We start from the raw sequence: 13,532 nt of genomic DNA, 5'->3' as shown, positions 1-13,532 counted from the left end.
CTGGGGTAATTTGACAGTAGCTAAGCGAGTTTTCAGATTGCAAAAATATGTCGTTAAAATCATAAAGGATATGAAACCTTGGAACTCCTGCAAATCCCTTTTTAAAAGTTTAGATATGCCACCTCACCGTATATTTTCACGTATATGAAGATGGTGTCTGTTCTTTCGGACATGTCCGAAAAACAGATACCATTTTCATATACATATGTAGTTAAGGCTCGCCGGCCATTTGACCATCTTCTTCTCTGCGGATGCACAAGCAGTGCCCGAACTCTTACGGGAATCGGCAATAAGCCGCGAGTAATGAGTATAATGGGCAGGGGCACTATGAATATGGTGCGAGACAATAAGTTGAGAATATGGGTCTCACGGGAGGCGTGCCAGAGATAAGTCCTTGCAGTCGCACTGTTCTCTGTGACCTCGGTGGCCCAGATGAATAGAGCGTCTGCCTTTTAAGCAGGAGATCCCGGGTTCGAGTCCCGGTCGGGGCACACATTTTCAACTGTCCCCGTTGACTTATATCAACGCCTGTATGCAGCTAGAGGTATTCATTTCTTTGTATATTTACATTGCGGAGACACAACGTGTTCTAAAACTAAGGAAATGGGCATTGATTAGCAGACTATGTAAAGAGTAACAATCATCACCATAATAGTGTTGCTGTCGTTGTCTTGAGTCAGAAGACTGGTTTGTTGCAGATCTCCACGTTACACATTTCTGTGCAAGCCTCATCTACGAATAATGACTGTAACCTACAATCATTTTGAACCTCCTTGTTTTATTCATCTCTTTAATGGCATAAACTGTACAAAAAATAAGTAAATTTCATCAGCAAGTATAAAACAACAAACAAAAAATGAAAAAGAAAGCAAGCGAAATGAGAATAAGCAAGCGACGTGGGAGTAGTCAAGCGCAGCACACTTTAGCCAGGTGTTCTCTGAAGCCGGGTGAGTATGATCACGTCATGTCGATTTCCGGTCCGAAACTGCGCACGAGGCCAAACGAATGTCAGCTATTCAAAAGTTCGTTTGGCGAAGAATTTAATTAACAGAGACAGTGGTCCCAGCCTGGACGTGCACTGGAATCCGGCGCTTGCTTTAATAAACTTTGCACCGACATACCGTGCAGCTCCTAATGACACATTGATGTCCCAACTCCGACCGAATTGGCCACGCGGTTCTAGGTGCTAAAGTCTGGCACCGCGCGACCGCTACGGAAGCAGGTTCGAATTCTGCCTCGGGCATGGATGTGTGTGATGTCCTTAGGTTAGTTAGGTTTAACTAGTTCTAAGTTCTAGGGGACTGATGACCTCAGATCTTAAGTCCCAATGTGCTCACAGCCATTTTTGATGTCCCAACATAGATCGGCCGCGAAGCCAAAGTTTCAATTTATGCACGGTTTTTGGCCGCCGAACAACGTCTCTGGGATTCGTGTAGCTGTGGCCGTATGCGCGTGCTTTTAGTACAGAGCGAGCACTGCAGCTCCTGGGGAGAGGCCACTTTCACCCCGTTCTTACCGGGAAGTTACGGTCAACATGGCGTGGCATATTTGTCCACTAATGTCAAGCTCTAATTTCACTCCCAGCAATTTCAGCTCTACTGTTACGATTCTGCCTGCCCCCACGCTTGAAAATCGCGACGTATTCGGAAATAAAGAGCCAAATATTTGTAACAGGCATGAATATAAATGTAACTGCTACTCGTTTCACTCGCAGCAATTTAAAAAATGGTTCAAATGGCTCTGAGCACTATGGGACTTAACTTCTGAGGTCATCAGTCCCCTAGAACTCAGAACTACTTAAACGTAACAAACTAAAGGACATCACACACATCCATGCCCGAGGCAGGATTCGAACCTGCGACTGTAGTGGTCGTGCGGTTCCAGACTGTAGCGCCTAGAACCGCTCGGCCACCGCGGCCGGCGCAGCAATTTAACCTTTCGTTTTTTATTCAGAGTGAAGTCCCAAAAGCGAACAAATTCACTCTTGAGAGAGAGTGCTCCTATGTGCAAATAATATCGAATATTGCAGAACATACATCTATTACATTAACAAGAAAGTCGCAGAATCCTTTACAAACGCGAAGATGTATAGAACAGTATTGAACAAGGCAGGGCCCGAGCCTTCTTCTTTCAGGTCCGTAACTCCACGTTTCTAACAACTAAACTACAGTGAACACATACAACTTTCAACAACAGTCTATTTCATTTTAGGCTCTCCTGAAGGCTTTTACCGTCGATTTGTAATTACATGATATTTTTATAACAAATCGTACCAAGAACGTGTTTGTGAAAAATATTCAGTGCGCCGTTTCCATGAAACAGTGTTTAATCATAACACACTTTTCTTTACCCGTGACCTCCCCACTGAGAGTGTACATCACATGCCTGCTCTCTGCCAACCTCGGCGATCAAAAGTTATGTGAGCAATAACATTCTATAACCACTGTTTGCCAGCCACTGGTGGCCGAGCGGTTCTGGGAGCTTCAGTCTGGAACCGCGCGACCGCTACGGTCGTAGTTTCGAATCCTGCCTCGGGCATGGATGTGTGAGATGTCCTTAGGTTAGTTAGGTTTAAGTAGTTCTAAGTTCTAGGGGACTGATGACCTGAGATGTTAAGTCCCACAGTGCTCAGAGCCATTTGAACCATTTGAACCACTGTTTGATTGATGTTTTGGTACTGTTTTCGTGTTGTTTGTCCTACAATAAGTGATGAAACTGTTAGAGTGATGAAGCAGTTCATCACGACAGCTATCCAGGAGTCCTCTTCGTATAACAAAGATCATTGTCCCTGGTGAGATAGTTATAATGTGGAACGTGTCAAGTGCACAAGAAATACACATATGAAACAAGAATATATATATATATATATATATATATATATATATATATATATATATATATATATATATATTATTTACTCAATTCCCTAAAGAGGCACAAAATGCATATAGTATATTTATAGATTTATTTATTCCTATTCAAGAATTCATCTATGGTATAGAAGGAGTTGTTCAAATGGCTCTGAGCACTATGGGACTTAACTTCTAAGGTCATCAGTCCTCTAGAACTTAGAACTACTTAAAACCTAACTAACCTAAGGACATCACACACATCCATGCCCGAGGCAGGATTCGAACCTGCGACCGTAGCGGTCGCACGGTTCCAGACTGTAGCGCCTAGAACCGCTCGGCCACACTGGCCGGCGAGGAGTTGTCATGGAGATATGAGTTAAATTTATTTTTGAAGCTATTACTGCTGTCTGTCAGACATTTTATTTCATCTGGTAACTTGTAGAAAATTTTTATAGCACCATATTTTACCCCTTTCTGTGCCAAAGATAGGTTGAGTAAAGGATAGTGTAAGTCCTTTTTTTCTGGTATTATAATTATGAATGTCACTGTTGTTTTAAAACAGGGCCATGTTGTTGAGAACAAATTTCATTAGTGAGTAAATGTACTAAGAGGCTGTTGTAAGAATTCCCAATCTTTTAAAAAGATACCTACAAGATGTGCGACTATTAACCCCACACATTATTCTAACCACTTTTTTTTGAGCAGTGAATACTTTTTGTCTAAATGTTGAGTTACCCCAAAATATTATTCCTTATGACATCAGAGAGTGAAAGTATGCAAAGTATGTTAGCTTACTAATTTCTATAACCTCAAAATTGGCAATTATTCTGACTGCAAAAGTTGCTGAACCTAGACGCTTTAGAAGATCCAAAATATGACTTTTCCAATTAAGATTCTCATCTATATGTACACCCAAAAACAGACTGAAGATGCAACACAAAGAGTAAAGATAATGGCAGCAGTGCGCCTGATTACGGCTTCCTTCCTCTTTTCCCACCCATTGCTAAACAGCAGTCCTGTTCTGAGAAGAAATTGCGTCCTCCCCGTTTATGGCGTTGGCTGTCCCAGCCTAAAAGCGGTACAAAGAAGTTTACAGAACGTACATCTCTTCGTCATTTTAGTGTACAAGTGCTCCCATCTGTGAATCAAATAACGAACATTTCCTTCAGTGAGTACAATAAATTGTTCAGTGTAACTTAAAAATTAAAGACAATTAAATTTACAGAAAAATCGAATTTAACATTCATCAATGACTGCTGCAATTTCTCATCTGCTTTATGTTAGTAGCATTACCTCTAATTTTCCTTGTCAGCTCGTTATTTCTTCATCACAATTTCATAACGGCGAAGATGAACTATTCAGACACAATCATGCTCCAGTAACAGTGACAGATTCTTTGAGTGATTATGTTTGTTTTACTAAATTTTGAATTTCACGCGCTGTCCCAGTAGGACTGGGACGCAAACTCACGGCTGCTCATCCTGACATAGGTTTCCAGTAACTTACCTAAACCACTGCAGATGTATTCCCAGCTGATTTTTACTTTCTTCATGCTTCTCCATCTGAGCTAGTACTTCATCTCTGATGATGTCTCCGCCGTGTGCATATATATATATATATATATATATATATATATATATATATATATATATATATATATATATATAAATTATTAATCGAATTAATTACAGTATTGATATATTTGATTTTTATGAATTTTGCAGCTAATGAATTTTCTTTCACTTTTAATTCACAAATCTCGTAAATTGTAAGTCACTGGTGTAGTGTATTCTCTATGCTGTTGAGATTTACGCAATTTGGTTATATTCTTCTTCTTCCGCCATAATGACTTCTCATTTTTGACCGTGAATACAATGCTGATTTTTATCGGATTTCCTCTTCAGGTGCAGGCAGCTACAGTGACATGACATTAGCATAATGCGCGGAACAAAAGAAAACTTTCGTGGATTTGCACTAAAAAGAACTCTCACATTTCATACTTTCATAAAAAATTATTATTCAGGTAACACAATGTCTACTACACATTTCTCACAAGAATACGTCTTCTCCCTACGAGAACTAAAGACAGAGTCCTCTAAATAATTGACAAAAAACTTGAATGGAGTTTCCATCATTTGTCATTCGCATTCGGGCGTAGCAAAATACGTCTTTTCTGGCGCTTACAGCGGTCGCGCTAGTGATGATTATCATTGGTTTTAAATTTTTGCCGCAGCTTGTTGGGGCTTTTCCTTATGTACCCATACAGTCAACGACTCATTAAACATGAACTTTGAAAGGTGGTTGACGGAACATGTAGCCAAGCGAATGATTGGTACTAATAGGTGCATCAAGGATTCCAAGAGATAAAAAAGACCGAAATGACAACTTGAAATACCAAGCAAGTAGAAGCGGACTCCTTGAACGGTTTATTGTGTATATTCTTTGTTTTATTATAGTGTTTTCATAACATCCTGAACGAATGTTCGGTCGACTTCGGTTCAAGAGTGTTTGCATCTAGCCGCAGCCAACATTGGTGGTCTAACAATAAGTACTTGTGTATACCGTAATGCCTACGAAGTGACTGTCGTGTCAAACCGGTAAGTACACGTGTAGTTCTAGAACTGTATAAGGAAAGCACAGTTTGTTCCTCCCACATCTCCACTCTCCCTATGGCTGTCTATGTGTTGGACTTCAGTAGGTGTAGTTCGCTTCCTCCATTCCTCATACCACCTGAAAATTTGGCCAGTGCGTCGTGAAGAAACTATAAGTTAGTAGGTAAATTTATGTGGTTTTACAAAAGTGATATCTGTTAGGTTGTTGTTGTTGTGGTCTTCAGTCCTGAGACTGGTTTGATGCAGCTCTCCATGCTACTCTATCCTGTGCAAGCTTTTTCATCTCCCAGTACCTACTGCAACCTACATCCTTCTGAATCTGCTTAGTGTATTCATCTCTTGGTCTCCCTCTACGATTTTTACCCTCCACGCTGCCCTCCAATACTAAATTGGTGATCCCTTGATGCCTCAGGACATGTCCTACCAACCGATCCCTTCTTCTGGTCAAGTTGTGCCACAAACTTCTCTTCTCCCCAATCCTATTCAATACTTCCTCATTAGTTATGTGATCTACCCATCTAATCTTCAGCATTCTTCTGTAGCACCACATTTCGAAAGCTTCTATTCTCTTCTTGTCCAAACTATTTATCGTCCATGTTTCACTTCCATACGTGGCTACACTCCATACGAATACTTTCAGAAATGACTTCCTGACACTTAAATCAATACTGGATGTTAACAAATTTCTCTTCTTCAGAAACGCTTTCCTTGCCATTGCCAGCCTACATTTTATATCCTCTCTACTTCGACCATCATCAGTTATTTTGCTCCCCAAATAGCAAAACTCCTTTACTACTTTAAGTGTCTCATTTCCTAATCTAATTCCCTCAGCATCACCCGACTTAATTAGACTACATTCCATTATCCTTGTTTTGCTTTTGTTGATGTTCATCTTATATCCTCCTTTCAAGACACTGTCCATTCCATTCAACTGCTCTTCCAAGTCCTTTGCTGTCTCTGACAGAATTACAATGTCATCGGCGAACCTCAAAGTTTTTATTTCTTCTCCATGAATTTTAATACCTACACCGAATTTTTCTTTTGTTTCCCTTACTGCTTGCTCAATATACAGATTGAACAACATCGGGGAGAGGCTACAACCCTGTCTTACTCCCTTCCCAACAACTGCGTCCCTTTCATGTCCCTCGACTCTTATAACTGCCATCTGGTTTCTGTACAAATTGTAAATAGCCTTTCGCTCCCTGTATTTTACCCCTGCCACCTTTAGAATTTGAAAGAGAGTATTCCAGTCAGCATTGTCAAAAGCTTTCTCTAAGTCTACAAATGCTAGAAACGTAGGTTTGCCTTTCCTTAATCTTTCTTCTAAGATAAGTCGTAAAGTCAGTATTGCCTCACGTGTTCCAGTGTTTCTACGGAATCCAAACTGATCTTCCCCGAGGTTGGCTTCTACTAGTTTTTCCAATCGTCTGTAAAGAATTCGTGTTAGGTTTTTGCAGCTGTGGCTTATTAAACTGATAGTTCGGTAATTTTCACATCTGTCAACACCTGCTTTCTTTGGGATTGGAATTATTATATTCTTCTTGAAGTCTGAGGGTATTTCGCCTGTTTCATACATCTTGCTCACCAGATGGTAGAGTTTTGTCAGGACTGGCTCTCCCACGGCCGTCAGTAGTTCCAATGGAATATTGTCTACTCCGGGGGCCTTGTTTCGACTCAGGTCTTTCAGTGCTCTGTCAAACTCTTCACGCAGTATCGTATCTCCCATTTCATCTTCATCTACATCCTCTTCCATTTCCATAATATTGTCCTCAAGTACATCGCCCTTGTATAGACCCTCTATATACTCCTTCCATCTTTCTGCTTTCCCTTCTTTGCTTAGAACTGGGTTTCCATCTGAGCTCTTGATATTCATACAAGTCGTTCTCTTATCTCCAAAGGTCTCTTTAATTTTCCTGTAGGCGGTATCTATCTTACCCCTAGTGAGATAGGCCTCTACATCCTTACATTTGTCCTCTAGCCATCCCTGCTTAGCCATTTTGCACTTCCTGTCGATCTCATTTTTGAGACGTTTGTATTCCTTTTTGCCTGTTTCACTTACTGCATTTTTATATTTTCTCCTTTCATCAGTTAAATTCAGTATTTCTTCTGTTACCCAAAGATTTCTACTAGCCCTCGTCTTTTTACCTACTTGATCCTCTGCTGCCTTCACTACTTCATCCCTCAAAGCTACCCATTCTTCTTCTACTGTATTTATTTCCCCCATTCCTGTCAATTGCTCCCTTATGTTCTCCCTGAATCTCTATACAACCTCTGGTTCTTTTAGTTTATCCAGGTCCCATCTCCTTAAATTCCCACCTTTTTGCAGTTTGTTCAGTTTTAATCTACAGGTCATAACCAATAAATTGTGGTCAGAGTCCACATCTGCCCCTGGAAATATCTTACAATTTAAAACCTGGTTCCTAAATCTCTGTCTTACCATTATATAATCTATCTGATACCTTTTAGTATCTCCAGGATTCTTCCATGTATACAACCTTCTTTCATGATTCTTAAACCAAGTGTTAGTTATGATTATGTTGTGCTCTGTGCAAAATTCTACAAGGCGGCTTCCTCTTTCATTTCTGTCCCCTAATCCATATTCACCTACTATGTTTCCTTCTCTCCCTTTTCCTACACTCGAATTCCAGTCACCCATGACTATTAAATTTTCGTCTCCCTTCACAATCTGAATAATTTCTTTTATTTCATCATACATTTCTTCAATTTCTTCGTCATCTGCAGAGCTAGTTGGCTTATAAACTTGTACTACTGTAGTAGGTGTGGGCTTCGTATCTATCTTGGCCACAATAATGCGTTCACTATGCTGTTTGTAGTAGCTTACCCGCATTCCTATTTTCCTATTCATTATTAAACCTACTCCTGCATTACCCCTGTTTGATTTTGTGTTAAAACCCTGTAGTCACCTGACCAGAAGTCTTGTTCCTCCTGCCACCGAACTTCACTAATTCCCACTATATCTAACTTCAACCTATCCATTTCCCTTTTTAAATTTTCTAACTTACCTGCCCGATTAAGGGATCTGACATTCCACGCTCCGATCCGTAGAACGCCAGTTTTCTTTCTCCTGATAACGACATCCTCTTGAGTAGTCCCCGCCCGGAGATCCGAATGGGGGACTATTTTACCTCCGGAATATTTTACCCAAGAGGACGCCATCATCATGTAATCATACAGTAAAGCTGCATGCCCTCGGGAAAAATTACGGCTGTAGTTTCCCCTTGCTTTCAGCCGTTCGCAGTACCAGCACAGCAAGGCCGTTTTGGTTATTGTTACAAGGCCAGATCAGTCAATCATCCAGACTGTTGCCCTTGCAACTACTGAAAAGGCTGCTGCCCCTCTTCAGGAACCACACGTTTGTCTGGCCTCTCAACAGATACCCCTCCGTTGTGGTTGCACCTACGGTACGGCTATCTGTATCGCTGAGGCACGCAAGCCTCCCCACCAACGGCAAGGTCCATGGTTCATGGGGGGATCTGTTAGGTAATTAACATTAACGGTTTCTGGAAATTGTAAGATATAGTCATCGCGTAGAACGATATTACTTGGCTTTTTCGAAGAACCAATCTTTGCTATAAACTATTGATATGTATTTCCATTGCTCTCCTCGTTGTAAATGAAAGATTTAACATTATGCCCTTACACATGAAGAGCCCTCTGACAATGCTACCGCTAAGGTAGCGTTTACAATGAGTTTAAAAACCTGTTTCTGTGTGCAGTATTGTTTCACCAAAAGCCTACAATATGATGCAACAATGTTCATTGTTCTTGACCCCGTATACGCTAGCGACTAGAGATGGGTCGAACTCGTTCATTCCCGTGAACTACTTCATTCATTTCACTCTGTGCCGTGAAGCGTTCAAATGATGTAGTTCTTTCATGAAGTACGGAAGCCTGGCGAAGTTGCTCAGTTCGCCGCTCAGCCGCGGCTACGCTGGCATCGCCTCGCTCTTACAATAAAGCTTCGTAATACTTCATAAGTTTACCAACAGATGGCCGAACTATGCAGTAACGTGCACGCAACGTTTTACACATTTACAGCGTCTGAGTTAACTTGAACAGAGCATGGTCGAAGGGGACAAAGGAAAGATAAACAGAGAAGCCTGTCACATATAAAGAAGGTATTACGTTTAATGAAGCTCGACATTTTCTCACGAAGCGCCCAAAAAAGTCTTTATCTGCCAAGTGAAACCTTATTTGTGGTATTCATGGACTGAAAACTACAAAATAGAATGAGTATGTTTACCCCTGTCACAAAGTCTGTATACCTACGTGAAGTAATTATTCAGGAGTTTTCTTGTATATTTTATTTTTGTTGAGAGTAATAACCCTCAAAATTCAAAACGTAAACTGTTACCTGTAGTCATTGGTACCATTCCAGCTAAAATCCCTCTTTATTTTATTCGGAAAGCAGTTTTTGTGTTTATTCACGCTTATACAATGGCTAGCAACTCGCGATCGTGTAAAAGTAGTGAAATTTGGGGTTTCTTCGCCGATTTAGGTGATGGGAAAGCAAAGTGCAACTGTTGTTCTAAGAGTATTTCGCCGCGCGATTCGTCGACAGGCAGTAGAGGGAGGACTGAAGTGAAGGGAGAATGAGTGACGTAGCGCCGATGTAGTGGAGAGGGAGAGGGGAAGAGAGTGAGTGAATTAGAAAAAAGTGTGGAGTGTGCTATCTGTGAAGAGTTTGAAGTACCAGTTCATTGAAATTGAGTGGTTAGTTCACACTTCACTGGAGTGAAGCGTTTATTTGAACGACTCATTCACGAGCTCCCCATCACTTAGCGACAAACATTTCAACTTATGTATTCGTATCATACGTTACGCTGAATTGGCAGCAAATATTTCACATTGTACATTCGCATCGACAGCAATACTAAGTCAAGTGAAGAAGATGAATTCATGACGAGTTGCTGCATTAGTAACACTCGATGCAGTAAGTAGAGGAAGGAAAAGACTTAGCCGTCTTTGATGCACAAAGACATACCATAGACGATGTGGTGGAAATGACATGATGTGCGAGCTGAATTTGGAAGTCGGTTCTGGTTTTCATAACTGCACTAGGATGCCGGTGTCCGATTTTGAAATTCTAATGGATATGATGGAGCCAATTGTTTTAAAGAAAGGCCAAATACCAGAAACGCGTTTCCTGCGAAGCAAAGACTTGCTATTACTCTTAGGTTTTTGGCAACAGGAGATTCCTACCAAAGCCTTGAATACTTATTCCACATTTCAAAGCCAGCCGTATCTTAAATATTGTGAAGCTTTGGTTAAAGGGTTTAATGATTATGTAAAACTAGACTGACTGAGCACGACAGGCGATGGACTGAAAATGAAAGATTCCAGCTTTGCTGAACATGCTCTGAATGAATGTCAGTCATATGATGTGAAATTTCATATTGTCCACAAAGGAATGAAAAGCAGAAAACTAACGTTACTCGAAATTCTGACCTTTAGTAAACACCACTCAAAGAATCCTGACCTGGTTCTAAATGACCAAACAGTTCCATTACTCACCATCACTAAAGTATCAGCAGCCAGTAGATAATAAGCTGTTTCACACTCACATTTCTTAGACTACTTTGTCCCCCCCCCCCCCCTCCACACACTTTTTCGTCCTGTTCATCACATTCACCAGTTTGTCTATATGATATAGTAGCATGAGCCATTACTCACTTGTACAACATATTTGGCTCATACATTCATATGGTTTTAATATTTCAATATACCGTAATATAAGATTTATTTGTTCAGAGCATCTTTGGCTATTACGTTATGCTTGCGTTTTGTATCGATATAGTCATAGATTAGATTAGATTAGATTTACTTTCATTCCAATTGATCCTTAGTGAGGAGGTCCTCCAGGATGCAGTACATGTCATAAAAACAATAATACATGACAAATATTTACAACTGAAACAAATGTGTTAATGTACTTCCACGGGTCCCAAGTGGAATGTTCGTCATTTTTTTAATGCACACTATATGAAAGAATCATGTTACAAACACTCATTTACTAAGATCTGATTAATGCACTGAATTTAAAATTTAAAAAAAATATTTTATTTATTTATGAGGTAATAAACATATAATAGAACCACTACAATACTTATTTACAATGAACACATTACTGCACTGAAATGGTGCAGAAGTTAAAAAATGGTTCAAAAGGCTCTAGGCACTATGGGACTTAACATGTGAGGTCATCAGTCCCCTAGAACTTAGAACTACATAAACCTAACTAACCTAAAGAGATCACACACATCCATGCCCGAGACAGGATTCGAACCTGCGACCGTAGCAGCAGCGCAGTTCCGGAATAAAGCGCCTAGAACCGCTCGGTCACAGCAGGCGGTGGTGCAGAAGTTAGATTATATATCCCACACACAAATCAGTTGGTTCTACTGAGAAATTCATCAATGGAGTAGAAGGATTTGGCCACCAATAAATCCTTAAGGCTTCTCTTAAACTGAATTTCATTGGTTGTTAAGCTTCTTATGGCTGCTGGCAAGTTATTGAAAATGTGTGTTCCTGAATAATGCACACATTTTTGTACAAGAGTAAGTGACTTTAAGCCCCTGTGAAGATTCTTATTTCTAGTATTGATTCCATGAATTGGGCTGTTGATTTCAAAAAGTGATATATTTTTAATAACAATTTTCATTAAGGAATAAATATATTGGGAAGCAGTAGTTAGTATCCTTACTTCCCTAAACAGGCTTCTGCAGGATGTTCTTGAGTTCACTCCACATATAACTCTTATTACACGTTTTTGTACCCGGAAAACTTTAGCTTGTCTTGATGAATTATCCCCAAAAATAATCCCATATGATATTATGGAATGAAAGTAAGCATAGTATGCCAACTTTTTCATTTTCATATTCCCTATGTCTGACACAATTCGCATTGCAAATAGAGATTTGTTAAGACGTTTCAACAGTTCTGTGATGTGCTCCTCCCAGTTGAATTTATTATCAACCTGTAATCCTAATAATTTAACACTGCCTACTTCTTCTATCTACGTGTCCTTATATGTTAGGCATATAGTCTTGGGACACCCCTTACAAGTGCTGAACTGCATGTATTGTGCTTTTTCAAAGTTTAGTGACAAAGAATTGGCTAGGAACCAGCGATTAATGTCCACAAATATTTTTAGCCGATCTTTCTAAGACTGTATTTGATTTGCTATTTATTGCAATATTTGTATCATCAGCTAACAAAACAAACCTGGCATCTGGTAATGTTACTGATGAAAGGTCATTGATATACACAAGAAAAAGTAAGGGCCCTAAGATAGAACCTTGGACCCCACATGTAATTAGTTCCCAGTTGGATGATGCCTGATAGCTTGATACATGTCTCTTTCCTTATAACACCCTTTGCTTCCTGCCAGAGATATAAGATTTGAACCATTTTGCAGCATTTCCTCTTACACCATAATATTCTAATTTACTTAATAGGATATTTTGATTTACACAGTCAAATGTCTTTGACAGACCACAAAATATACCAGTTGCCTATAATTTTTGTCTAATAAATTAAGTACATTTTCACTGTAAGTGTAGATAGCCTTCTCAAAATCAGATACTCTTTAGAAATCCGAACTGCGACATTGACTGTATGTTATTTGTGATAAGATGGTTACAAAGCTGATTGTACATTACCTTTTCTAAAATTTTTGAGAATGATGGCTAAAGTGAAATTGGACGGAAATTTGATGCTATTTCTTTATCTCCCTTCTTAAACAGTGACTTAACTTCAGCGTATTTCAACCATTCAGGAAATATTCCACTGATAAATGACTGGCTACACAGATAGCTTAATATGTTACACTACTCGCCATTAAAATTTCTACACCACGAAGATGACGTGTTACAGACGCGAAGTTTAACCGACAGGAAGAAGATGCTGTGATACGCAAATAATTACCTTTTCAGAGCATTCACACAAGGTTGGCGCCGGTGGCGACACCTACAACGTGCTGACATGAGGAAAGTTTCCGACCGATTTCTCATACACAAACAGCAGTTGACCGGCGTTGCCCGGTGAA

General features: G+C 39.9%; 1 protein-coding gene and 1 non-coding gene across 2 annotated transcripts in view; both read left to right on the top strand.

The window, feature by feature from the left end:
* Positions 1 to 13,532, top strand: part of LOC124621542 — a 135,015-nt gene that overhangs the window by 2,396 nt on the left and 119,087 nt on the right. The window lies entirely within an intron of this gene.
* Positions 418 to 491, top strand: Trnak-uuu. Its single transcript has one exon. It is a non-coding gene; the product is annotated as a tRNA-Lys (tRNA).

Source organism: Schistocerca americana, chromosome 1 (genome assembly GCF_021461395.2).
Source record: "Schistocerca americana isolate TAMUIC-IGC-003095 chromosome 1, iqSchAmer2.1, whole genome shotgun sequence".
NCBI classification, from domain to species: domain Eukaryota; kingdom Metazoa; phylum Arthropoda; class Insecta; order Orthoptera; family Acrididae; genus Schistocerca; species Schistocerca americana.
Note: the sequence above shows the minus strand (reverse complement) of the source record. Positions and strands in the feature narration are given on the sequence as shown.